This window comes from Cheilinus undulatus, linkage group 2, assembly GCF_018320785.1.
Source record: "Cheilinus undulatus linkage group 2, ASM1832078v1, whole genome shotgun sequence".
Classification (NCBI taxonomy): Eukaryota; Metazoa; Chordata; class Actinopteri; order Labriformes; family Labridae; genus Cheilinus; species Cheilinus undulatus.
Window position 1 is genome coordinate 53,131,857 of NC_054866.1, and position 24,190 is coordinate 53,156,046.

At 40.7% G+C, this 24,190-nt stretch overlaps 1 protein-coding gene and 4 non-coding genes across 7 annotated transcripts in view; 3 read left to right on the top strand and 2 right to left on the bottom strand.

Moving 5' to 3' along the window:
* The first annotated feature begins 776 nt into the window (after nucleotides 1–776).
* The window catches only part of plekhg2 (pleckstrin homology domain containing, family G (with RhoGef domain) member 2), a 152,654-nt gene continuing 129,240 nt past the window's right edge, over nucleotides 777–24,190 (top strand). For all 3 annotated transcript variants that reach the window (XM_041801527.1, XM_041801536.1, XM_041801545.1), the window contains exon 1: nucleotides 777–1,214. The gene's annotated coding sequence lies outside the window, so the exon portion shown is untranslated. The remainder of the gene's footprint in view (nucleotides 1,215–24,190) is intronic.
* On the top strand, nucleotides 8,854–8,946 carry trnar-ucu. The gene is given in 2 exon segments: nucleotides 8,854–8,890; nucleotides 8,910–8,946. It is a non-coding gene; the product is annotated as a tRNA-Arg (tRNA).
* Nucleotides 11,050–11,141, bottom strand: trnar-ucu. Its single transcript is given in 2 exon segments — nucleotides 11,050–11,085; nucleotides 11,105–11,141. It is a non-coding gene; the product is annotated as a tRNA-Arg (tRNA).
* trnar-ucu lies at nucleotides 12,904–12,995 on the bottom strand. Its single transcript is given in 2 exon segments — nucleotides 12,904–12,939; nucleotides 12,959–12,995. It is a non-coding gene; the product is annotated as a tRNA-Arg (tRNA).
* On the top strand, nucleotides 20,575–20,666 carry trnar-ucu. Its single transcript is given in 2 exon segments — nucleotides 20,575–20,611; nucleotides 20,631–20,666. It is a non-coding gene; the product is annotated as a tRNA-Arg (tRNA).

Below are 24,190 nucleotides of genomic sequence, written 5' to 3' on the forward strand. Positions count from 1 at the left end.
GACCCTGGGGACAGACAGTAAGAAAAGATCCTGAGATTGGAGATTTTAAGTTCTAGAGGTCTTCAGACAGATGTAGGTCAGAAGGTAGGAAGGTAGAAGACCAAGAGTAGCTTTATAGATAAGAATATACTAGTGTTTAAGTCTACATAAAGACAAAGAAGACCAACCCACACATTCATACAAAAAAACGATGATGAGTGAGAGATTTAGAGTTAGTGATGAACCTCAGAGCTCCATGATACACAGTGTATAATCTTTTGGCTATTCTCAGGCTTTAGGGGAAAAAAACTGTTAGTGTGTGATTTGAAGGTGTCTTTTTGGCCTATTTACACAGGTTTAGTGAGTGCAAAAGCAGCATAATCCCAATTTAAAAACAAGCCCCCCCCTTTTTTTTGCCCCTTGGTGCCCATAAAAAAAGAATGCATTTTTAGACACTAATGTGCACACTTCTTCTTCTTCTAGTATGGTTTTCTCACCTGGTTTATGGGACTTTTAATTAACTGGTGCCTTAATTAATGCAGTCAAACCTGTACTTAAGAACACCATGACTGACTTATTAAAAGTGTCAGAGTGAAATAAAGTCACTTAGATGACCTTTATCTGCGGGATTTTAAAAACATTCCAGAGTGAAACGTTTCTTAGAAAGTCTTTTGTTCTCCTGTAAACAGCTGGACGTCTCTCTCTCTCTCTCTCTCTCTCTCTCTCTCGGACCTCCCCCTCCTCCCTCCCTCCCCTCACTGCTGCAGCAGACCGAGTCGAGCTGACTCTCCGCCGCCCGGAGCTCATCTCCAAACCACCGAATCCCATCTTTCACCGGGAGGCTGACTTCCTCACACTTCTTTATGTCATCCTGAGACTTAAATTCGTCTTCTCTTCACCTTTAAAGCGGATTTAGATTTTCTTAACCGCGGATAGATGCTGAATGGATTCCTTACTTTGGATTTTTTTTTTTAGTGCGTAAAAGTTTGCCAAGTGGGTCAGTGGACGAGCTGGAGGATTGACAAGGAAAAACTTGTGGACTAGAGGATAGTTTGTGGGTTGTAGAGAGGGGGTAAAGTGTCTGAGAGATCGGATAGTGTTTGTTTCGATGAAAGATCAGGAACAGCAGGGACAGACAGACATAGAGCCGGAGGAGAGAGAGTGATTAGCGGGGTCTGCTGCAGGGACTCACCGGCTGCTGGACGTTCATGTCTCCGCTCTACACCGGCACCGAGGTACACACTCAAGTTTGAACCACTTTGACAGGAAAAGTCTTCTTGAACGCTGACTTAGTTTTAAGATTTTTAAAATTGAATAGAAGAGAGGAAAAGTTTGGGGTGAAACTTTGTCACATTGGAAAGACTAAAAAGTCGACAAAAACAGAAAAAACACAATTACAACAGAAAGCTCTTTCTAATCAACGTTTTTCATCACTTGAACGCTTCTTCATATAAAACATTTATTTATGGAGCTCTGAATGTGTGTTTCTTGTCCTTGTGTGAGTTTGTGTGCGTGTTTTCTGCACTGCAGCACTTTTGTGTGTTTCAACCCTTTTTGACATGTTTGGAGCCCTCTTTTCATTCTCTGCGTGTTTTTTTTTGGTTCACACTTCACCACATAAATGATTAAAGTAACTAACTTCTAATTATCAAAAAAAGAAAAGGATAATTGACTTTTGCTACCCAACCAGAGAAAGAGTGAGCAACTAACTACTGGCTAACAAAGAAACAGAAGGGTTACACACTTCAAAATAACCTGGAAACAGATAAGCAACTGCTAGCTAACCAGATAACTAATTAACAACAAACTGCTAGCTAACCAGATAACTAATTAACAACAAACTGCTAGCTAACCAGATAACTAATTAACAACAAACTGCTAGCTAACCAGATAACTAATTAACAGCAAACTGCTAGCTAACCAGGTAACTAATAAACAACTTACTGCTAGCTAACCAGGTAACTAATTAACAACTAACTGCTATCTAACCAGGTAACTAATTAACAACAAACTGCTAGCTAACCAGATAACTAATTAACAACAAACTGCTAGCTAACCAGGTAACTAATTAACAACCAACTGCTATCTAACCAGGTAACTAATTAACAACCAACTGCTAGCTAACCAGGTAACTAACTAACAACAAACTGCTAGCTAACCAGGTAACTAATTAACAACAAACTGCTAGCTAACCAGATAACTAATTAACAACAAACTGCTAGCTAACCAGGTAACTAACTAACAACAAACTGCTAGCTAACCAGGTAACTAATTAACAACAAACTGCTAGCTAACCAGGTAACTAATTAACAACAAACTGCTAGCTAACCAGGTAACTAATTAACAACAAACTGCTAGCTAACCAGGTAACTAACTAACAACAAACTGCTAGCTAACCAGGTAACTAATTAACAACAAACTGCTAGCTAACCAGGTAACTAATTAACAACAAACTGCTAGCTAACCAGGTAACTAATTAACAACTAACTGCTAGCTAACCAGGTAACTAATTAACAACTAACTGCTAGCTAACCAGGTAACTAATTAACAACAAACTGCTAGCTAACCAGATAACTAATTAACAACCAACTGCTAGCTAACCAGGTAACTAATTAACAACAAACTGCTAGCTAACCAGGTAACTAATTAACAACAAACTGCTAGCTAACCAGGTAACTAATTAACAACTAACTGCTAGCTAACCAGGTAACTAATTAACAACAAACTGCTAGCTAACCAGATAACTAATTAACAACAAACTGCTAGCTAACCAGGTAACTAACTAACAACAAACTGCTAGCTAACCAGATAACTAATTAAAAACAAACTGCTAGCTAACCAGGTAACTAATTAACAACAAACTGCTAGCTAACCAGGTAACTAATTAACAACAAACTGCTAGCTAACCAGGTAACTAATTAACAACAAACTGCTAGCTAACCAGGTAACTAATTAACAACAAACTGCTAGCTAACCAGGTAACTAACTAACAACAAACTGCTAGCTAACCAGGTAACTAATATACAACAAACTGCTAGCTAACCAGGTAACTAATATACAACAAACTGCTAGCTAACCAGGTAACTAACTAACAACAAACTGCTAGCTAACCAGGTAACTAATATACAACAAACTGCTAGCTAACCAGGTAACTAATTAACAACTAACTGCTAGCTAACCAGATAACTAAAAAGCAACTAATACTAGCTTACAGATAACTACCAAACATCTAACTGCTAGCTAACCTGGTAACTAATGAGCAACTGCTACATCTAGACAATGAGAAAACAAATGAGTAACTAACTGTTAGCTAACCAGGAAACAACATGAGAAACTGACTACAAGCTAACCAGACATAGTAGGCTAACTCACGTCAAATTAACTAGGAAACACATGAGTAACTAACTGCAAGCTGAACAGCTTATGATATACAACATTTTGAGTACCTTATCTTCCAGCTGTTATCTGTTAAGTTATCATTAAATAACCATAAAATTGATGAGGAGTTAGGCTACTCCTTGTCTTCATAGTAACAAACAGTCAAACAGCAGTTAGTACCCATTCCTTACCTTTTAACTAATCCTGTCTTTGTGCACCGTATCATAAAGTGTTACTGAAATTCAATTTTCAAACAAGGAGGAAACAAACAGCGGACAAGAAAATGAGCAGAAAAGCCTCAAACATCTCCTCTCTTCTTGATCAATCACAGTATTGATCACTTAAAAGCTTCTTGTTTCTGCACATTTACTGATGGACGTTTTATTTAGATACTTTCAGCTGTGCATGTGTGATTGTGTGTATATTTTAGACTGCCGCTTTTCTTGAAGTATGTGTGTGTTGACTTTAATGCCTACTTTGCAGCCATCTTTACATGCACTTCTGTGTTTTTCTTTGCATTCTTGCTGTTGTATAATCAGTTAATAACATCCATACGTCTTTTAATAGATTCCATGCTGCTATTCATTACATTTTATTTTCTATATGGGTTTGTTTGCATCAATTTTAAGATGCAAACTTTCAATGTTTCTGCTTGCCTCTTTGCTGAAATGCATTCATGACCTTTTCCCACACATCTTTCTTGCTATAGGATGTTATACTTTGTTGTTTATTTATTTCTTTTTTTGTGTGGTTGCGTGTTTAAATCTAGTATACATTAGTGCACATTTCCCCCCTTTTCCTCAAGCTTTAAGAGTGCGGTCATTCAGTGTGAATTATATTCACTGACCTCATTCCTGACTGAGCTGACCTCTCCTATAGAGACACTAAACAAACACTTGACATGTTCTGTCCTCTCACTGCTGCAGGGTGTGATGAGCATGTTAGCCTGTGGAGGGTGCTAAGATGGCCTTTTTAAATCCAAGTCTACATTTGAAGCATAAAGACATGGACTAAAGTCACATTTCTCTGTTGCAGTTGGCAGTTTTCTAAGTTTGAACCTGATGTAATGAAAGGTTAGGATCATTTATATCTTTAAGGATATTAAGGCAGCTAATGTGAACTTGCGTTAGAGGGAGAAATGTGTCATTTTATGCTGCAGGAATATTTTATTTTCTGTAATTCTCAGTGGAAAAGCTCAGTACAGTTGTTTTGTGTGATAATGTTCCACCTGAGGGGGTTGTGGAACTGTTTCAATGGTGTCTGGAAAGAAAACTCATTAAAAAGTCAATATTGTACAGAGGCCCTAAGCAGGCATTTGTCTTAAGTTATTTTACTCCTTTATCCATAACACTTTTGAACATTTTAGGTGTTTGCTCTAGATCTTAGAATATTTACCTCATTTTTCAGAGACTCAGAATGTACATGCAATCATGGGAAATTGAGTAAAATAAAATGTCTGCATGCATGAATGTCTTTCCAGGATCTTTATGCAGATATGCCTTTTAAAAATATTTGTTCTGTCCTGTTTCTATTTTCAGGCATATGCTTTTTTCTATCTAATTTTATGCAAAACACTTGTGAATGTGCACGTGAAAGGTTGGAGACAGTTTTGATGGTAAATTAAAGCTTATGTTGTGACTTAACAATCCCAAGGGGAAGTCATTGCAGACATGAACAGAAAAGATGCAAACATTGTGCAATAAGGATGTGATCTTTATGAGGCTGAGCAATGAATCGAAATTTAGATGGCATCACAATATGTCAGATCACAGAAGGTGCATGCCATGCAAACAGCCTGGTGTCAGTTTTTTTCTAGAATAGTTAAAAAAATCCTACTGTACTTTTTTTGTAAGCATTTCTTATTAAAAATTACATCTATGCAAAAATATATACTTCCTTCCACTTATTATTTCTTCCCACTGAGCTGTATTGGCTTACACCTTGTGAGTGTGAGTAAGAAAGTGAAGGCCAAATCATTGAGAATCGCATCTCTGCTTTGATTACTGCCTCAGAAAAACCCTAATGGGATTATCATTGTGTGTTTGTGTCTTAGCAGGCAGGCAGATGATGGATAAGTCCTTCAGAGTATGGATCACAAACACCACACTTAGTGTAGAACAAGCTCAGATCATTATCAGGTTTGTTTGGCCCTCAGGTCCAGTAGAAGTCCTTCAGATCTCTGAAAACCTCCAAGGACAAACTTTAGATCAATAAAGCCCAAGATTAAAACAGAGCAGAGTCAGTTATTCCAGCAGTCAGCCCAGCCTACTTTTAAAATCCTCACTGAAACACTAAGTCATGACCACATGACTGCAGGTCCAGACGTCATGAATGGTGCTTGTTTGTATGTTTAGTTGTGACTGTTTCTACATCTACCACTCACTCATGAAGTGTGAAAATGACCTCACACCTGTGTGCCACCTGGGTGTCCACAAAACACCAATGTTTACTTTTTCCTACTCAGGCTGCTACTGACCATCTGTAAAGAGACTCTAAAGTCCTTCCAGACACCCACTCATCCAACCTATACAACCTCTAAGCTGTTTAGCCTGTCCTGTAGTATGACCCACAGTGGGTTCTGAATACCAAATTTGTCTCAATTGTAGGGATTTTCTAAGAAAGAATGTAATATGATCCAACACAATGCAATACGATACATACATACCATACAATACAAAATGAGTAGATAATTTAAGATTGGTGCAGTATATTATTCAACATGATGCAGTAAGATAAATGATGAGATGTGACATGGGTGATGCAATAAATGCAGTGTGATTCGATACGATATGATGCAGCAAGATTACAATGCCATGGGATTAAATGTTTAACCCAGTTGCATTTGACGTGTAGTCACCAGTTAAAATGGTCACTCTTTGAACTGCAACACTGGTCTCTGACGTCAGACAGATGATAGATCCTTTTATTTTTGTTGTCCGTGGCGATCAGCAGTTGTTGGGCAGTTCTATTTATTTTGATTCCTTGTTGATCCGTCTGTATGATGTGAATTCAGACGGGTGAATCGTCCCCGGAGCTACATTATTTTAGCTTAGCACACATTGGGTCAGACTTCCTCTTTATGCCAGCTCAGACTACACAAATTCAGCCAGGTTTTGGCCCGATTGCAATGTCACAGCTCATCGTCAAAACTCGGGCTGATTTTGAGCATTGGGAACGATAAACACTCTTGTAGTGTGACTCCCCCTGGGGAACAAATGTGCACATTTTATTTTATTTCTTTTATGTTATCACATGCATACCTTAAGTTTAGCTCTTTCATGTTTGTTGCTTTCTTCTTCTACGAGCTAAAGACCCCTCCGATCCCATAGAGCACCTCTGTTGAAGAGTGACTGACACTCTGACCCTCCCTGACAACCTAGGAACTCACAAACAGCCGCAGAGACAGTGGGGATGTTAGTATATGATGAGCGGTCGGGCTTCACATTGTCAGCACAGATTGACAGCGTGTGCAGACTTGTACAGTACAGGCTTTCTTTGAAATCCCTAATAATAACATTTTAAGCATGCAGTAAAAATGCAGTTAATCTTGATTAACTTCAGAAATTCAAAGCTGGATATGCTGTTTGATCTTGCTCTTGATATCATCGTCTCTGCCAACTTTGGTTTGAGCTCTGAGGTTAGACCACAGAGGGTCAGACCTGCACTGAAAGAAGACGAGAGAGGGAGTTTGTCAGAAAAATAAACATGGAGCAGGACTTTAAACATGAACTCAGTTTGTTTGGAGACATTGAACCCTCTTCCTCTTTCACACCTCCTCTCTTTTCTCTCTCTTTCTCTCCATCAGTTCAAACAGAAAGATCCTTTTGCTTCTTCCAGACATCAGTTAGCATTTATCCCTGATGTCCCTTCTTCTTTGGCCCCCTTCCCTCTCTCTTACTCCACTTCTTTTACTCTGGTTTATCCTACAGCTCTGTGGTGAAGAGGACTTCTAGTAAAAAAACAAGAGAGCACAGGTCAGAGCTGGGTTTCTTTAGTCTGATTAAGTTGATAGCATACACAACAACAGCAGGAAACGTTGAGTTAGAGGTTCAATTATCAGGACATTTTCTATGATGCTGGTGTGATTTTAGAAACTTATTGTGATGAAAGAGAAAGCCTTCCCTATCAGGGCTTTCCTGTACAGAGTTTGCATGTTTTCCCCGTGCATGCATGTGTTCTCTCCGGGTGCCTCAGATCCTCCCACCACATTAGCTTGACTGAGTGCATGAGGCTGCAAGGGCTCGAAGTGGTAGGAATGAGACAGCCCTTTGTTTTTCGCTGACAGTCAGCCAGCATCTTGCAGAGCTAAAAACAAAGATTAAAACAAGCGGGCCTCACCTATAGACCTGTTTTCTCAGTGGATGAAGGCTGTTTTATATAACATAGCTACTTACAGGAAAAATACTTCTTTTGGGAGGGTCCACCCCTTTTTGCACCTTCCACGTTTTTTGTTTACAATTTTGCTCTTTTCAGATCACTTTTATAGGGTTGTGGGCATCCCTGGGAATCCCTGTCATACATCACAATGCAATGAACTATGGGTAATTCTGTCATGCTACGTCTGCAGAAATGCCCACTCACAGAAAGGGTGCATATAGGGCTCAAAAAGTCTGTGAGAGATCCCTCACACACTTTATGATTTGACAGTGGGACAGCCTTGAGCCCTCACTGATTTAGTGGGAGCGCGCCTCAAAGACAGCAAGATTTAGCCATTATCACCAGTCAGTTGCAGGGCTGACATAGTCCAGTCCAGGATGTACCCTCCTCTTGTCCCAAGACAGCTGGGATAGGCTCCAGCCCCCCACAACCCCTAATGGGATCAGCAGTATAGAAAATGGATGAATTGTTGGACTCCTAAGTTTTAGTCCTACCAGAGACGTTGTACTGTATGTTTTGGAAACTCAGTAGTTGTTCTTTAAGAGTGGATTGTCGATTGAATCTGCATGATATCAGTTTGTAGTCATCAGTAAAGCTAAACAGATGTTAGATGACCGTTGATTCTGTTAAGTTACAGTTGACTCAGCCCATTTTGCTCTCCTCCACAGACAGCTGTACAGAGTATAACCAATATAATATAACCAATGCAAACTGAGACACAAGGGGAAGAGACCCTAATGACAACACTGATGATACCTACATTTCTCACAGGTTAATTTTGCAGAATCTGTAGTGTTTTAGCCAAATACACATCTATGCATATGATAAATAAATCAGGAGCCAGTTAGATCTTTTTGTTTTGGGTTCCAAAGCTAAATGGATTGCACACTGACATGATTGTTTCAAAGGCTGAGAGTTTGATTTCTACAGTTTCTCAAAGCTGATTTACTGAGTCGAGTCATGCTTAACAGTTACCTCCAAATGCAGTTAAAATGCTATCATATTTTTTTTAACAAGATAAAGAAATTTAATTTTCTCCCTGGTGTATTTGTCTGACAAAACTACACAGTTACAGTTACAGTTGGTTAGTTTGTCAGAATTCGGACAGAAGATTGCAGAGGTTCTGTGGTGCAATGGATAGCACATTGGACTTCTAATGAAACTTCTCTGAAGAGATTCAAAGGGTTGTGGGTTTGAATCCCACCAGAGCCGATTAGGAAGCTAATGAGTTCAGGAATGACGGAGACATTATCAGAATTGGTTGGAATGTTGTGTTACTTTTACTCCGGATGGATTAGAATGCAAACCTTCTTAAAACCTCAGCTTTTTTTTGTTAGCCCACAGAATATTTTCCCAAAAGTCTTAGGGATCATCAGGATGTTTTTAGTCAAATGTGAGAACCACCACAGAACCAGGACTCAGCCTCCGTCCCTACACATGCGCCATATCCCAAAGACAAGCTTCTCTTTGGCTGTGACACAGTGGACAGTGCATTGGACTTCTATACTAGCTATGACGAAGACATTCAAAGGTTGTGGGTTGTGGGTTCGAGTCCCACTGGAGTCAACATTTGGGGTCCACAGGTTAAACTGGAGTGAAAATGTCAAGTGAAGACTGCAGGTCTTTAGAAGTTTACTTCAGTTTTTCATTGTTCTATTGGGACCTTGGCGAGTCTTCCATGTAATCACTTCAAATTTTCCCCATTTGTGGACAATAGCTCTCACCATGGTTGGCTGGAATCCCAAAGCCCTAGAAATGCCTTTAACCCTTCCAGGCTAATAAATGTCACTCTACCAGTGGGTGTGGGGTGTAAGGGACAGGTCTTGGATTTCAACATGTTATAGATGTGAATTAAAGATTGACGGTTCAGATCCCACTGAGCTCAGCCTCAGTGAAACTTGTGAGTCAGTCCAGGCTGAGAAGTGCTGACTTTATGAGTAAAATCCTTCAGATTAACTTCACATGTATGTGGGATCAGTGTTCCTGAGAGACTTTGAAAAACACAAGGAGCCATTGATTTCACAGGCAAATAAAAATCAAACGCACCCAAACCATCTCAAGTATTTGAGGGCAGCTTTAATATCAAACCCAAGCAGGATAATTATGGGATGTGGGCTGATTGTTCCCTTGGCGACCACTGTTTGCCGTTTATGATAATTAGTTGGACAATTTTGTGTCATCTGAGGTTGGACGGAGGCTCTGCTCCGGCTCAGGCGGCAGATGGATACCGCAGTGTTTCCAACCTCAGGGCAACATGGTAAACAACACACACAACACACTCACTCGCCAACGCATGCATGCAAACAGCAGGAGAGGAAAGAGAGATGTTTTTCAGTTTAATACAAATATTTTGATGGATGAGTGCTTCTCTGTCAACACATGCTCTTCTGATTACTGAGAAGAGGCAACAAAAGGAGACTGTCAGCATGTGGAGGGGCTCTGTGGAGGAATGGACGGCACGTTGGCCGTCTAGTGAACCACAGCAGGAGTTATTCAAAGGTTGTGGGTTTTGGTCCATATTATAGATAATATTTAAGAACCAAAGGAACAGTAATGTCTTAAACTAGATGAACTGCTGCTGGTTATATGCAGGGGTGCAGACAAATTCAAGAAGAGGGGTAGATTGGTTTGAGCTTTGACCTCCAGACTCTATCATGTTCTTCTTGACTTAGAAAAATGGTATTATGTTACCACAGACAGTTGGACAACTGGCAACATGATTCCTCCATAGAGGCATTCAAACATATCTGTGGCACCGGCGTGGTTCAAACACAGTCCAGTTTGGATATGATTTCTCATGTCAGACAGAACTTCAGTATTGCTCTCATTTCATCAGTAGAGATAGTTCCACTGTAGGTAGAAGTGACATCTATGTAGCTCTATAGCTCTTAGAGTGAAGCATCTTTGGTAAAATTGGCTTGTCTGGTTATGGGGCCTGGAAAGGGCTTGGAGGGAGGGGGTGCAAAAATCCATCTTTGTATATCGATACATGGATTGGTTCATTAATTATTCAGTCAAACTGATAGTCAGAACATAAATCTTCACCGTCACCTCTAAGACACACTTTTAGTTTTGAACCCCCATTCCCCACAGTTTCTGCCCACCAGCAGTGTCCTCAACAAGCTAGCAGCAGTAGCTAAATGGTTAGGGTTAAAATCGTCTGACATGAATCGTAAGTTCCTACATTGAATTGTATCGAATTGCATGGTGGCAGAATTTGTGATGTCAGAAATTATTATTGTTGTCCAAATTATTGAGCTGTTAAGTGTTTACATCCCTCACAACAGTCAAGATAGATGTGCAGTCTCTAAATGTTGACTCTGGTGGGACTCGAACCCACAACCTTTGAATGTCTTCTACATAACTAGTCTAGAAGTCCAATGCGCTGTCCATTGCGCCACAGAGCCCACCTGTTGGTCAATTTCTTTTTCGGATCATGCCCATGTCCGGGGACCTTAGACCTGGAAAAAACCCAGATACTGGTGCTGGTGATTACCTGAGTTTCAGTTACAATTTCAGCTTCTCACGATCATGAAAACAAGATTATAAGAAATAAATGATTACTGAGCAACGTTTTATGTTACACTCCTCTTAACGTGTGAGAGCGCAGACCTCCGCCAAGGCAGCTCAGCCCTATCTCCCAATAGTGAAGAATCCTTATAAAAAATTCCTGGATCCAGACGGGGATCTGGATCACTCCCAAAATCTGATCAGTTCTTCCTTATGCCATTTCTGACATTTCCTGAAAATTTCATCAAAATCCGTCCATAACTTTTTGAGTTATGTTGCTAACAAACAAACAAACAAACCCAGCCGATCACATAGCCTCCTTGGCGGAGGTAACTAGGACGAAAATGTTGGTTGACCTTTCCCTAGACTAAGGCTAAATCCCAATTCTCCCCTTAACCCTCAAACTTAACCCTCAGTCTCAAAATGCGGATTCCCGCAAAGTGTGAGGGCTGTCCCAATTCTCCTGAGAGTTGAGTTGAGGGGTGAGTTTGAGGGCTTTATCTCCCTCAGTTTTGAGATGTTCCTGGAGCTCCCTTGGTATTGAGGGTTATCACTTAAAGAAAGATGGCGGTGAGTGCGGGGAAGAAACTGAGCTACAAATGTAAATTTCTTTGTTAATAGAAGTCTAAAATTATAAAAACCACTCCAATGTCTTAGTTTAATGTTATTTTATGGATTATTTGTTTTTGTAGCGTAACATTTACTTTTATTTATATGATCGTAAGCCAATAACCGTACTGTCGCGGACAAGCCTACAACATCATTTTCTTGGTGGTAATGTAGTTGTTAAGTTGTTTTAACAAGATACAGGCAATGTGAAATCTATGGACAGTCATTTTTATAAAATAATTTCCTTCTTCGTCTTCTTCTTCTTCTTCTTCTTTTCTCTTCTACATTCTCGTTCTTCCTCCTCTGAATCGACAGACTACACAGTTTTGGCACATCACTGCCCTCTACAGTCTGAAATCTTAGCTGCTATTCAGGGGTGTCCCATTTCTAAGTCACGAGATGGTCCCTACACTTGATTTTGAGGGGCAAGTTAAGACTGAGGGTTGAGCTTGAGGGTAAGATTGAGGGTTAAGGGGAGAATTGGGATTCAGCCCAAGGGTCAATCCCGTTTCCAACCCTTTAGCCCCAGTCTTAGCCCTTCCCCTCGGTTTTGTGCGTCAGCGTCAGGCGAAGGGGTAAGGGGTGTTCTCTTTTGAATTGAGGGCTAGGGCTAAGGGCCAAGGGCTACATAGCCCTTGAAACCAAGATTTTCCAGGACCACACTTGAAACCAAGGGGTATAATGAATTTCCCTCCATGCACTGTGTTCAGTTGTGAATGGCACAATGGACTACGGAGGAGGCGCATAAATGTACAAACATTTTCAGTATAATGATTATAGAAAACAAAACAGTTGTGTTTTCTCATATATTCAATCTTTAGCCACTGGGGATGAGAGTTTATTGTATTTTTGGTGTGTACACATGTAAACCAGGGCTAATAACTGTATAAATAAATGGAGAAGATCAACACGGTGGGAATGAGATGGTTGAAGTGGTGGACCAAGGGAAAGGGTAGAAATGGGATTAGCCCTAAGTGTCAGCAGTGTTTACATCCCTCACAAGCATACACTGACGTCTTCACTCCAGTTTAACCTGCAGACTCTAAATGTCGACTCTGGTGGGACTCGAACCCACAACCTTTGAATGTCTTCTTCACAGTTGGTCTAGAAGTCCAGTGCGCTGTCCATTGCGCCACAGAGCCCCATATGTACCAGCTTTTTGGTACCATGCCCATGTGTAGGGACGGAGGCTGAGACCTGGGACGGTGAGGACCCAGATACTGGTGCTGGATGATTACCTGATCAAAAGTAAAGTAAAAAAGTAAAAGATTGTTGAGCCACGTTTCATGTTACACTTGTTTTAACTTGTGATAAATGGAGTCATGGTTTATTTCATTGACTAAAACTAGGACAAAAATGTTGATTCCTTTCCCTATGAAGAAGTCTAGACTAAGACTAGCTAACAACAGATCTTCAGGGATAAAAGACTCAAACATGCCTGGGTATCGTAAATAATTCATAGAAAAAAAGAAAAGGGAAGACATGAATGTACACAAATAAATCACACAAATTACATAACCATTTTCTCGCCTTCCATCTGGGCTGGCAGGGTGTTGAAATGAAATATTGATATCTGTGTTGAGATCTGGTCCAGAAGTTACTGGATGTGTTGGTACCGGTACCGTGTCGATAGTCATCCCAACTCCTGTCCCTCCAATAAAGCCCCCCAAAACAACAAAAAATCCAGTAGGGTATTGAAAAAGGTATTGATATCAGTACTTCTTTTCCTTTGCAAGAAAGAAATAGAGCTAAAGTCCAGAGATAAAGCAATGTCAACCCTGGGCCGTCCATTCGTCTGGAAGCAGAGCTTTTTTTACCATTTAGATCTGCAGAAACAAAGCTCCATGTGTTTAAAGTTCAAACCAGGTGTGTGTGTGCACTTACAGTAGCTCCAATTGTGAATGTTTGTGTGTCGGTACATTCCCATCATGAATCACTGCTCCCACTCCCCCGTCTCTCTCTCTGTCATTCACTGAGCTCATAAAAACGTTGTGTCTCTGTCATTTTGTGTCAAACACACAGTAACCTCGTCTCCATCAGCCGCCTGCTAACTGTGTGTCTGACTGTTATTAGTCACACAAAAGATATAAATACATGACGGGGATTTCCAAACACAAATGCTGAGCGGTTTTACTGTCTTTTCTCTGCAGCAGCTAATGATGACCATTTGAGAGGTCACGTCTTAATGTTTTAAACCATCCACCTAGAGGCTAACTATACCCAGAATACACTGAAGGACAAAAGAACACATAGCTGTATTGTTTTAAAGAATCATGACTCAGCAGATGGTGGATAGCAACAGTGAAATGTTTGGGGAATTAGTCCGTATGCTAACATACGCGCTGACGCTAACTGGTAATATGAATAGCTAAAAAGATATGAAAAATGTTTCAGCTCATTATTTATATATAGATAACCTGTTGAATGGATGGGTAGATTGATGGATGGTTGTTTGGATGGCTGGATTGATTGATGCAGGATGGTTCAATGGATGGATTGATAAAGCATTTAGATTAATGGATGGATAAATTGATGGATGTGTGGTTGGATGGAAGGACGAATCATCAGGTTGATGTTGGATGGTTCAAATGGATCGGGGGATGGTTCATTGAATAGATTGATGGATGGATATTCGCAGTGATGGTTGTAAGGATGGTTGGATGGATGGGTGGGTGAATGGATAGTTGGAAGAATAGGTGGATGGATGGGTGATGGTTGGATGGTTACGATGAATTAATGGATCGATGGTTTTCACGGACAGATGATTAAATGGATGGATGGATGGATGGTTAGTTGGATGGATGGTTGCATGGATGTTGGATTGATGGTTGCAGGGATGTTGGATGGTTTGATAGATGGATGGATGGTTGCAGGGATGTTGGAAGTGTGGCTGCATGGATATTGGATGGATGGTTGGTTGCATGGATGTTGGATTGATGGTTGCAGGGATGTTGGATGGTTTGATAGATGGATGGATGGTTGCAGGGATGTTGGAAGTGTGGCTGCATGGATATTGGATGGATGGTTGGTTGCATGGATGTTGGATTGATGGTTGCAGGGATGTTGGATGGTTTGATAGATGGATGGATGGTTGCAGGGATGTTGGATGGATGGTTGCAGGGATGTTGGATAGTTTGATTAATGGATGGTTGCAGGGATGTTGGATGGATGGTGTGATGGATGTTGGATGGATGGTTTAATTAATGGTTGGTTGGCTCGATGTTTGGATGGACAAATGAATGGTTTAATGTAAAGAAAGATGGTTAGATGTTTAGATCGACTGATGATGCATGAATGAAAAAATGGATGGACTGATAGACGGATGCATGGTTTGATGGATGGATGAAGGGATACATGGATGTATGGATAAATTATATTTCATCCAACAAAATCAGGTCCCTTTGAAGTGAACCCTTGAGCTGCTGGTCTCTCTCCTCTCAGCTGAGCAGAGGCTAATAAATGGATCAATAAAAACAGAAACAGCAGATAGGAGGCATCCACATTCAGCCTTAGCTATCAGACAGATGTCAGAGTCTCTCTGACTGCTTCTTATTTCCCTCAGGACGAGTTTTACGTCTTTCTTCTCCTGTTACATAAGCCATGATTGTGCCCATTGTACTCAGAGGTCTACTCCACATCTTTTCATCTTGTGCCATTGATTGTTCAGTGAATCAGATTTATCGGTCTGTACTTTTGAACAGGCTGAGAAAAAACATTTTTGTCTGCTCTGTCAGACCACTGTATGATGACAAGGCTGTTGGAGTAAATCACATAATGAGAAAGCAGAAATACAGCATGAAAACCATGGGAGAAAACCAGTCAGACTGGTTTAAAGCTTTAACATGGCCTCAGACCATCATGATGTGTGCACCTTTTGTTTCCTGTGCTGTCATAAAGAAGATCAACAGTTCCTCTCTTAGAGCCCTAAACAATCCTTCACTAGTTAATAAATCCTTGGTTCTTTTGTCAAAGTTATTAAATGACTCCACAGTGGCCATTGTGCTCCTAAAGTGTATCAAAACAGAAAACATTCCTCTTCTTTGCCAAACCATGCCTCCTACATTACCCACAATGCACCCAGACTTCTGACGGATGGTTGGATGATTAATGAATGTTTCTTGAAAATCTGGAAAAGTAGCATGCAGATTTTTACAGGTGCTGGGGCAGGAAGGTGAGGAATAATGTGGAATCATTTCTTTTACAACCCTGATTCCAAAAAAATTGGGGTGCTGTGTAAAATTTCAACACAAACAGAAATCAATGATTGTCATATCTAACAAACACGTATTTTATTTACATTAGAACATAAACAATGGATAGGATAATGAATCCAAGACATTTTACCATTTAAAACACATGAGCTCATTTTGAATTTCATTGCAGCAACATATCTCAAAAAAGTAGGGACAGGTGTTTATATGTTTACCGTTGTGTAGCATCCCCTCTTTTTTAACAACAGTCTGTAAATATCAGGGAAGTGAGGAGACCAGCTGATGGAGTTTTGGGAGAGGAATGTTGTCCCATTCTTTTCTGGTGCAAAGATGCAGGCTTTTGAACTGTGAACTGATAACAAGCTGGATGGTTCCTCTCCTCTTGAATCGCCAGGACATGGTGTCCGTGGCTTATGAAAAGAAGTTAGAATTTTGATTCATGTGACCACAGAACAGTTTTCCATTTTGCCTCATTCTGTTTTAAATGAACGTTGGTCCAGAGAAGACGGCAGTGTTTCTGGATCCTGTTCACATATGTCTTCTTCCCTCCATGATCCAGCTTTAACTGTCATTTGTAGATGGCCAACTGTGTTGACAGACAATGATTTCTGGAAGTATTCCTGAGCCCATGCAGTGATTTCATGCCTGTTTTTAATGCAGTGGCCCCTGAGAGTCTTTAGCTCACCACCAACCAGTATTGACCTTCAGCCTTGTCCCTTGCTCACAGAGATTTCTCCAGATTCTATCTAGAATCTGCCAGGCCTCTTTAAGTCTATGGAGGCCTGGCAGAAAAAAAAGGTCTCCATCGTCACAGAGTAAAACAAAATCAACAGTTTGTGTTCACATATGCAGCTCACTCAAAAAAAAACAAGTTCAAGTTTTCAAGAATTGCAAGCGTAAAAGCATTTCATTCTCTGAGTCCGAACAATGACACCTAGAAGACCCACTGTGCAGGTCTTTCTGTCGTCTTTAAATGTTTAATAGCTGACAGTTTTTAATCCATGCTTTATGCTGATGCTGTTTGCTAACATCCTGCACCAACACCTCCGTTTCAGTTCTTCTTCAGTGCCCTTCAACAGTAGCAGCACATGATCAACGCCATGAGTACAATAGGAGCAGCAGGACCACAGAGTGTTTGATGGAAGTATGCAGACCACACACAGTGGACTGGCCTACATACTGGGATGATGAGAACGTGTCAGTGGGATCAGACTGGCCAGTCACACAAACAGTAACACAAACACAGCTCTGAAAGCGTCTGTGTCTCCTCTAACAGAACTACTGGAAGTTTACTCTGACTGTCACTGCATTTGTTCAGCCTGAGAGTGTGTGTGGGTGTGGGTGTGTGTGTGTGTGTGTGTGTGTGTGTATGTTGTGGTCATGCCTGCTCCCATGAAGATGTTTCTGAATGGTCATGACCCTGTGAGTGTGTTTAAGTGTGTTTATAAGCATGACTGCTGTTATACATCACAAATCCTTTGTTGAAAAAGCTCACTGTAGGCAAAATAGTTCTATATGTTTATATTTGATTCAGAACTGTCTCTGTTGGGGGAGGGGGGGGGCTGCAGAAGTTAGGTATGAGACTTATGAAAATAATGTTTCATATGTGAGGAAAACAATGCTGGACAAATGTCTTGGTTCAAATGTCATAGAAGGGAATTTGATCATTGATTTGATAGACATTTACCGCGTGTCTGTGGTGCTGGACAGCACATCTGACTTCAGGCTTGACTCCAAAGAAAGTCCTCCATTGCTGAGGCCTAGTCCACATGACCCTTTGTGCTCATCATCCTTGTGTTGGAAATGTAAAAATACCTGCAGCAGGTATGGCCATCTTGAATGACAAGTCCGAAGTCGGATGAAGGGTTTGACAGTAGTGCTGCATGATTGGTAATAATTGCAATAGACGGACAATACTGAGATTTGTGATTGTGATTGCAATGTAATCCATAAATGATATCACGTGTCCACTTGCTTGGTCATCAAGGAAAATACAAATAATAACAGCTTTAAGTGTGCATTTCTCAACTCTAAACATAAAAAATTTTAGGAGTACTGTTTTGAAAATTACTCAATATTTTCAAAAATTAGATCACTGGTATTTGATCACCTTTATTTGATAAACGGTCTTATCACTGGTGTTTGATTACTGATATTTGTTCACTGGTATTTGATCACTGGTATTTGATCACTGGTATTTGATCACTGGTATTTGATTACTGGTATTTTGATTACTGATATTTGATCACTGGTATTTGATCACTGGTATTTGATCACTGGTATTTGATCACCTTTATTTGATAAACGGTCTTATCACTGGTGTTTGATTACTGATATTTGATCACTGGTATTTGATCACTGGTATTTGATTACCGGTATTTGATCACCTTTATTTGATACACGATCTTATCACTGGTGTTTGATTACTGATATTTGATCACTGGTATTTGATCACTGGTATTTGAGTACTGGTATTTGATTACTGATATTTGATCACTGGTATTTGATCACTGGTATTTGAGTACTGGTATTTGATTACTGGTATTTTGATTACTGATATTTAATCACTGGTATTTGATCACTGGTATTTGATCACTGGTATTTGATTACTGGTATTTTGATTACTGATATTTGATCACTGGTATTTGATCACTGGTATTTGATTACTGGTATTTGATTACTGGTATTTGATTACTGATATTTGATCACTGGTATTTGATCACTGGTATTTGATCACTGGTATTTGATCACTGGTATTTGATCACCTTTATTTGATCAACGGTGTTTGATCACTGGTATTTGATTACTAGTATTTGAACACTGGTATTTGATCACTGATATTTGACCAGACCAGACTGGTATCAGCAGGTACCCAAAGCCCTGGTACTGGGTCTTAAAAGTGCTGGATCGGTGCGTCACTAACTGAAAGCTTCACCTATCTGAAGTAGCAGAGTGTCCTGTTGAGGTTAAAGGTTCACTGTGGTGTTTCGTCATTGATAATGAACAACTCCTAAGATGGACTTGAACCAAGAACCTTTTTTAATCACAGCCAGGACTTTGTGTTAACATATCACAGATCCTTCCTGTCTAAACACTCCAAGGTTTGACCTTAAACCCCTGGTTCTGGTGGGACCTGAATGTACCGCCTTTGATTGTTGGCCAGCGATCTGTAATTACTCCACAGTCACATTCGTCCTGCATGCTTTCTTTTATTCTCTGTCATGCTCAGTGATTCTGGCGTTGTTGCGTCACTAGGTTAACATGCAGCTCCTACATGACTTAATCTGGAAGAAACAAGAGCATCTGTTTATTTTTAATATGCTCTAAAAATCATTTTCCTCTTTAGACTGATGATGAGAAACTCAGACCAAAGGCTTGTCTCACAAACACTGAACAAGTCTACGTTTATTTATCATAATTCTATAAATAATCTGTTGTTTTTCATTGCCGCCCTTTCCTGACCCCACATTCTGACCTACTTCTCTCACAGTTTTACTGTCGAACCATTTTTCCCCCCAAAAGAATGAAAAACAAGACATAAAAGCAGAGATTTACGTTCCTTTGTGTGTGTTAATCATCTTGTAAAATTGCTGAGCAGACTGGAATATTTAATTGATTAAGCTTGTTGTGATGAGCCTGGGAGGCGACACTGAGGGCTGAGACCCCGGAGGCCTCTCTCCGTCAGTGATCTCATATAAACATGAAGCCAATAGGAATAGAAAAATGTAAACATACAGATATTGTCCAGTGGTTTGGAGCTCCATGCTCTCCTTGTTTTATTTCCTGAGTGTTTGCATTCTTCAGAACCACACGCTCGTCACTACACAAGTACCACTAATAGTCCTGAGTATTAACAAGATCTGGTAATGGGTATTTCTGACTGATGTCATCCATCTCTTTTTGCTCTGTTTTGACATTTCCATTGTTTGTTTTGGAGCAAAGACACCATCTTAACAGAGGACGTGGAGGGCGCTGTCTGTCCTGTTTGAATGAAGAAAAGATATTATTCTTCCTCACTTTATAGTCCAACTTTTAGCTGCTCAGTTTGAACAGGTCCACTGAAGTCAGAGCTGGGCTGTCTACCTTTAGATTTAGGTTCCAGTGATGCCATTGTCAAAGCAAGAGCAAACAGACTAAGGATGTCCTAAGCGTATATTTCCCCATTTGGCTAAATGCTAGTCTAAAGAGCAGAAAATCCTTAGAAACAGTCAGATTCATCACAGGGTCATGGTGTCAGCAGGTGTGATGTGACCCTGATGTACTCTCTACAGTGTGGCTAACATTTCAAGCTAGCTCCACCAGCTTTGGTTCCTCCTTGCAGATTAATATCATACATTGGTATGTTGGCTCTTTTCACTTTGGAGTTATACGTGAGACCAACCCTCAGCCAACATACCACTTTCATTTTCATTATAACTTAAGAAAAACATACTGCGCTGTTTCTGCACGCTACCCACTAAGCCACTGCAGAGCTTGTCAAATTTAGGGATTGGGAAGCATTGCTGTAGCAGGCTCTGTAGGGCAATGGATAGCGCATTGGACTTCTAGACACATCAAGCAGAAGTAATTCAAAGGATGTGGGTTCGAGTCCCACCAGAGTCACCTCTTAAAGGCATGTGTGTCAGTGGTTGCAGTTGTATCATCTGCCCTCTTCTGCGGTTTGAGATGTTTAGGACGGTCTTTGAGATGGCAGGTCAGGAACTTTTTCTGATTTGACTAAAGTCACAGGACAGAGCATTTCAGGGGACTTGAGTCTAGGGCTTGACCATTAATCAAACATTAGATTAAATAGCGATATGGCCAGCTGCAATTTTCAAATCTCAGAAGGTGCAATATTTCTAAGACCCAGAACTTGTGTCAAAGCACCAGTCTGAAACTTTTTTGCAGCAGCAGAGATGTTGTGCATGACATATCATGCAATCATTCAAGTGACATGTTTTAGAATAGTCCACAAAAAATCCTGCCTTCTTAATTTTTGTACATTTTTCTTATTAAATATGAGAATGACAAAACCCCTTCAATGTAATGATTCATATCCATATGGCAATACGAGTCAAAATAATCGGAATGCAATATTTTTAAAGAATTGTTCAGCCCTTGTTTAGGTGTACAAGAAAGTTGAGGAATAATTGTATATCAAATTGCAATCACAATATTAGGGGAAAAAAACGCAATTTGATTATTTTCCAAAAATTTTCAGCCCTATTTGAGACACACCCAACATTTGAGGCTTTTCTTGCCTGCTGTCTGTGTAGGTTCTCATCCATCCAGGTTGTGGTTATTCAAATCTTGGTCCTAAGACTCACAACTGGACTTATTTGAAGTTCTTAGAGATGTTTCATCTCTCTTCCATCTCACTTCTAACATAAGCTACTTTCACATTGCCTCTCTTTTCTGTGTTTGTTACGCCTTCATTCCACAACGCCATTCTGTATGAAAGCGACCGTTCTGCAATGGGGGGTTGATCTCACCCCACCTCTGATCCGGATCGAGAGGTAGTATCTGAGCCGTATCAGACATTTCCACAAGTGTGAAAGGACGTCACGGCATTCTGCAACGGCGAGTGTGCGCTGCTGTCTCCATAAAAGGGAGATTTAAAAACCAGTGCAGTTTAGCGCCATTTCATCAGAGAAAACAACAGGGGGATAAAACAACGAATAATGTGGATTAACTGGAGAGACTGTGAGGTTAGAGAGCTGATCACACTCTGTACAGGAGAGGAGAGAGCAGACACATCTCTGCTCACAGCAGCGTTTCAAAAGTTCCATGATGTGTTCAAGTGAGCTCGGTACTCTGAAGTTTCCGACCTCCGACGTAAATACGTGTGCTGTGACACTGCTTAAAGTCAGACATCCAACTCAGAAACATGGAGGAAAAAAGTCTGTTGGATCTAATCAATCAAAATGAATGTTCATGTTATTTTCCCTGTATTTCATTTAGAAAATACAAAGTTTTGAACCGAGAAATCCAGAGTTTCGAGTTTCATTGAAAGCAGAAGCTCAGGCAGCGGCTGCCATCTGATTACGGGACCCCGGGGTGTGTGTGTAAGCTCGGGTGTGTGTGTGGCTCTGTTACACCTTTGTGTGAATTACTCGTTGTGGAACAGAGATGGGCATTCCTTTTCGCTTTTATTGTGAAATCTCTATGTAAAAACGGCTAGTGACTGTGGCCATGCAGGGCTGGAAGCATAGCTTCTGTAGACCATTGGTATGATAATGATGTAGGAGGTCACCTGAGAGTCGTTGGCAGAGTCGTTGACCTTTTTTACCTTACGTGGTTATACTCCGGGGCCTTTTCAGGGTCTCTAGGGTCTCATGATGTTGGGTCATGTGATCCAGCGTGAAAGAGTTGTTTGGATTGCTGACAAAAGGAATGAATTATATGTAGGGGAGAAAAAAAAACGTATTCGGCTTACTCGACACCTCTGTCAAACCTTTTCTTGCCTGAGCTCAGCTTAAAGAGGCTCATTTACTTTGAATGTTTCATTAATGTATAAGGATAAAAAGGTTCTTAAGCACAACTGATATGGCACTGAACTTCTAGTTGAACCCAGACAGTGGTTTTTAAAGGTTGATGGCATGAGTCCCACCAGGATTCACATTTAGAGGCACATTTGTCTACCACATCAGCAGTCACCCGTGTTGACTTTTCATTGAACTCTCAGTCTCTTGTCCTCTAAAGTCCCCATATTATCAGGCAGACAACACTTTGAACGCAGCTGTTCTTGCTTTAGTAAGGTCCACATGGGCTTATTTAGCTGAGAGAATCAGTAAACTCAAAGCAGTAAGGAGCTTCTGTGGCCAAAAGGCTGGAATATGGAATATAGAGTCATTATTGTTGCAAAACTCCAGAGCACATTTCAACGTTTCAAGAGCATGAATGGTGAGTTTGGTCTCAGATTTGTCCTCAGACTTTCCTTTAAAACCTACCTATAGTTCAGCACCTTTCTACTCTGACTACTGAAAGCACTTTTCTGCTGCAGGCCACACCTACCCATTCACACCGTTAACACACTGATGGCAGAGGCTGCTATGGAGAATCAGTGTTAGCTAATCCCATTCAAACCCATTTACACGCAGCGGGAGTGTGTTTTACTTCTGGAGACAGAGCTGTCAAAAACTTGGTTGGGACCAGTTGAGACCTATATGTTTCAAGCTCCCAGAGAAAATTTGGAGAATGTGAAGAGAGTTGCATGTTTCGTATGCAAGCAGAGAAAAACCAGAGTGTCAATTTGATAAGCATAGCATGCTAACCAGCGTCTATCAGACAGTTGAAGCGTGTGCATTTACCATGCTTTTGTCCATCAATCCTGCAGCATTAGATGATGAGAAAGGAGTGCCGGAATGCTCCATGTTTATCATGAATGATTCAAAGTCTCCTCTAGTTTTTGTGTCTTTACCTCACTCACTCAGAGCCCAGCATCTGTCGAACACCGAAGCCGTCCAACTAGATCTGTCCGTTGTGTGCTCAACATGAAACGTCTTGTGGCAACAGTGTTGGCCATATGGAAATTCAAGTGGGGTGAATGAGACTATTATGGAGTGCCATAGACTTGGTGATCAACCGGAAACACTGCTGATACTGAACTCTGAGTTTTCATACAGTAAATCCCCAGACTCATCAGTTAGAGAAGGGTTTAAGGGGCTGCTGGGCTCCCAGTTCTCTTTGAAATCCAGTCTAGATCGCCATCATATAGTCTTAATTATCCATTGATGACATGGACGAGGAGGCTGTGTGGCACCATGGATAGTGATGGACATGTAGGCACAGGATTAGCAAGAAATTCAAAGGTTGTGTGTTTGAGTACCACCAGAGTGGATGTTTGTGCAGTCTGGATGGTAGTGAAGGATTTATTGATTTTGCCTTGTTGGGTTTGACAGGATGAGCCTGTTGAAAATCTTTGGACCTTCTCTGGCATCTTGCTCTGGCAGATGAAGCTAGCTCTCCTGCTGAGCGTTCTAAATGTCGAGTCAAAAGGCTGAAAGAGAAAGGGAGCTCCGTCTGATTTATTCAGTGCAATACCACGGCACCATGACAGGGCTTTAATAGCACTCATTCATACACTTAGGTGACCCTGCTGCCATGATGTAAGTGTGAGTGTTGGTCTGCCTCCATCTTCGGTCACT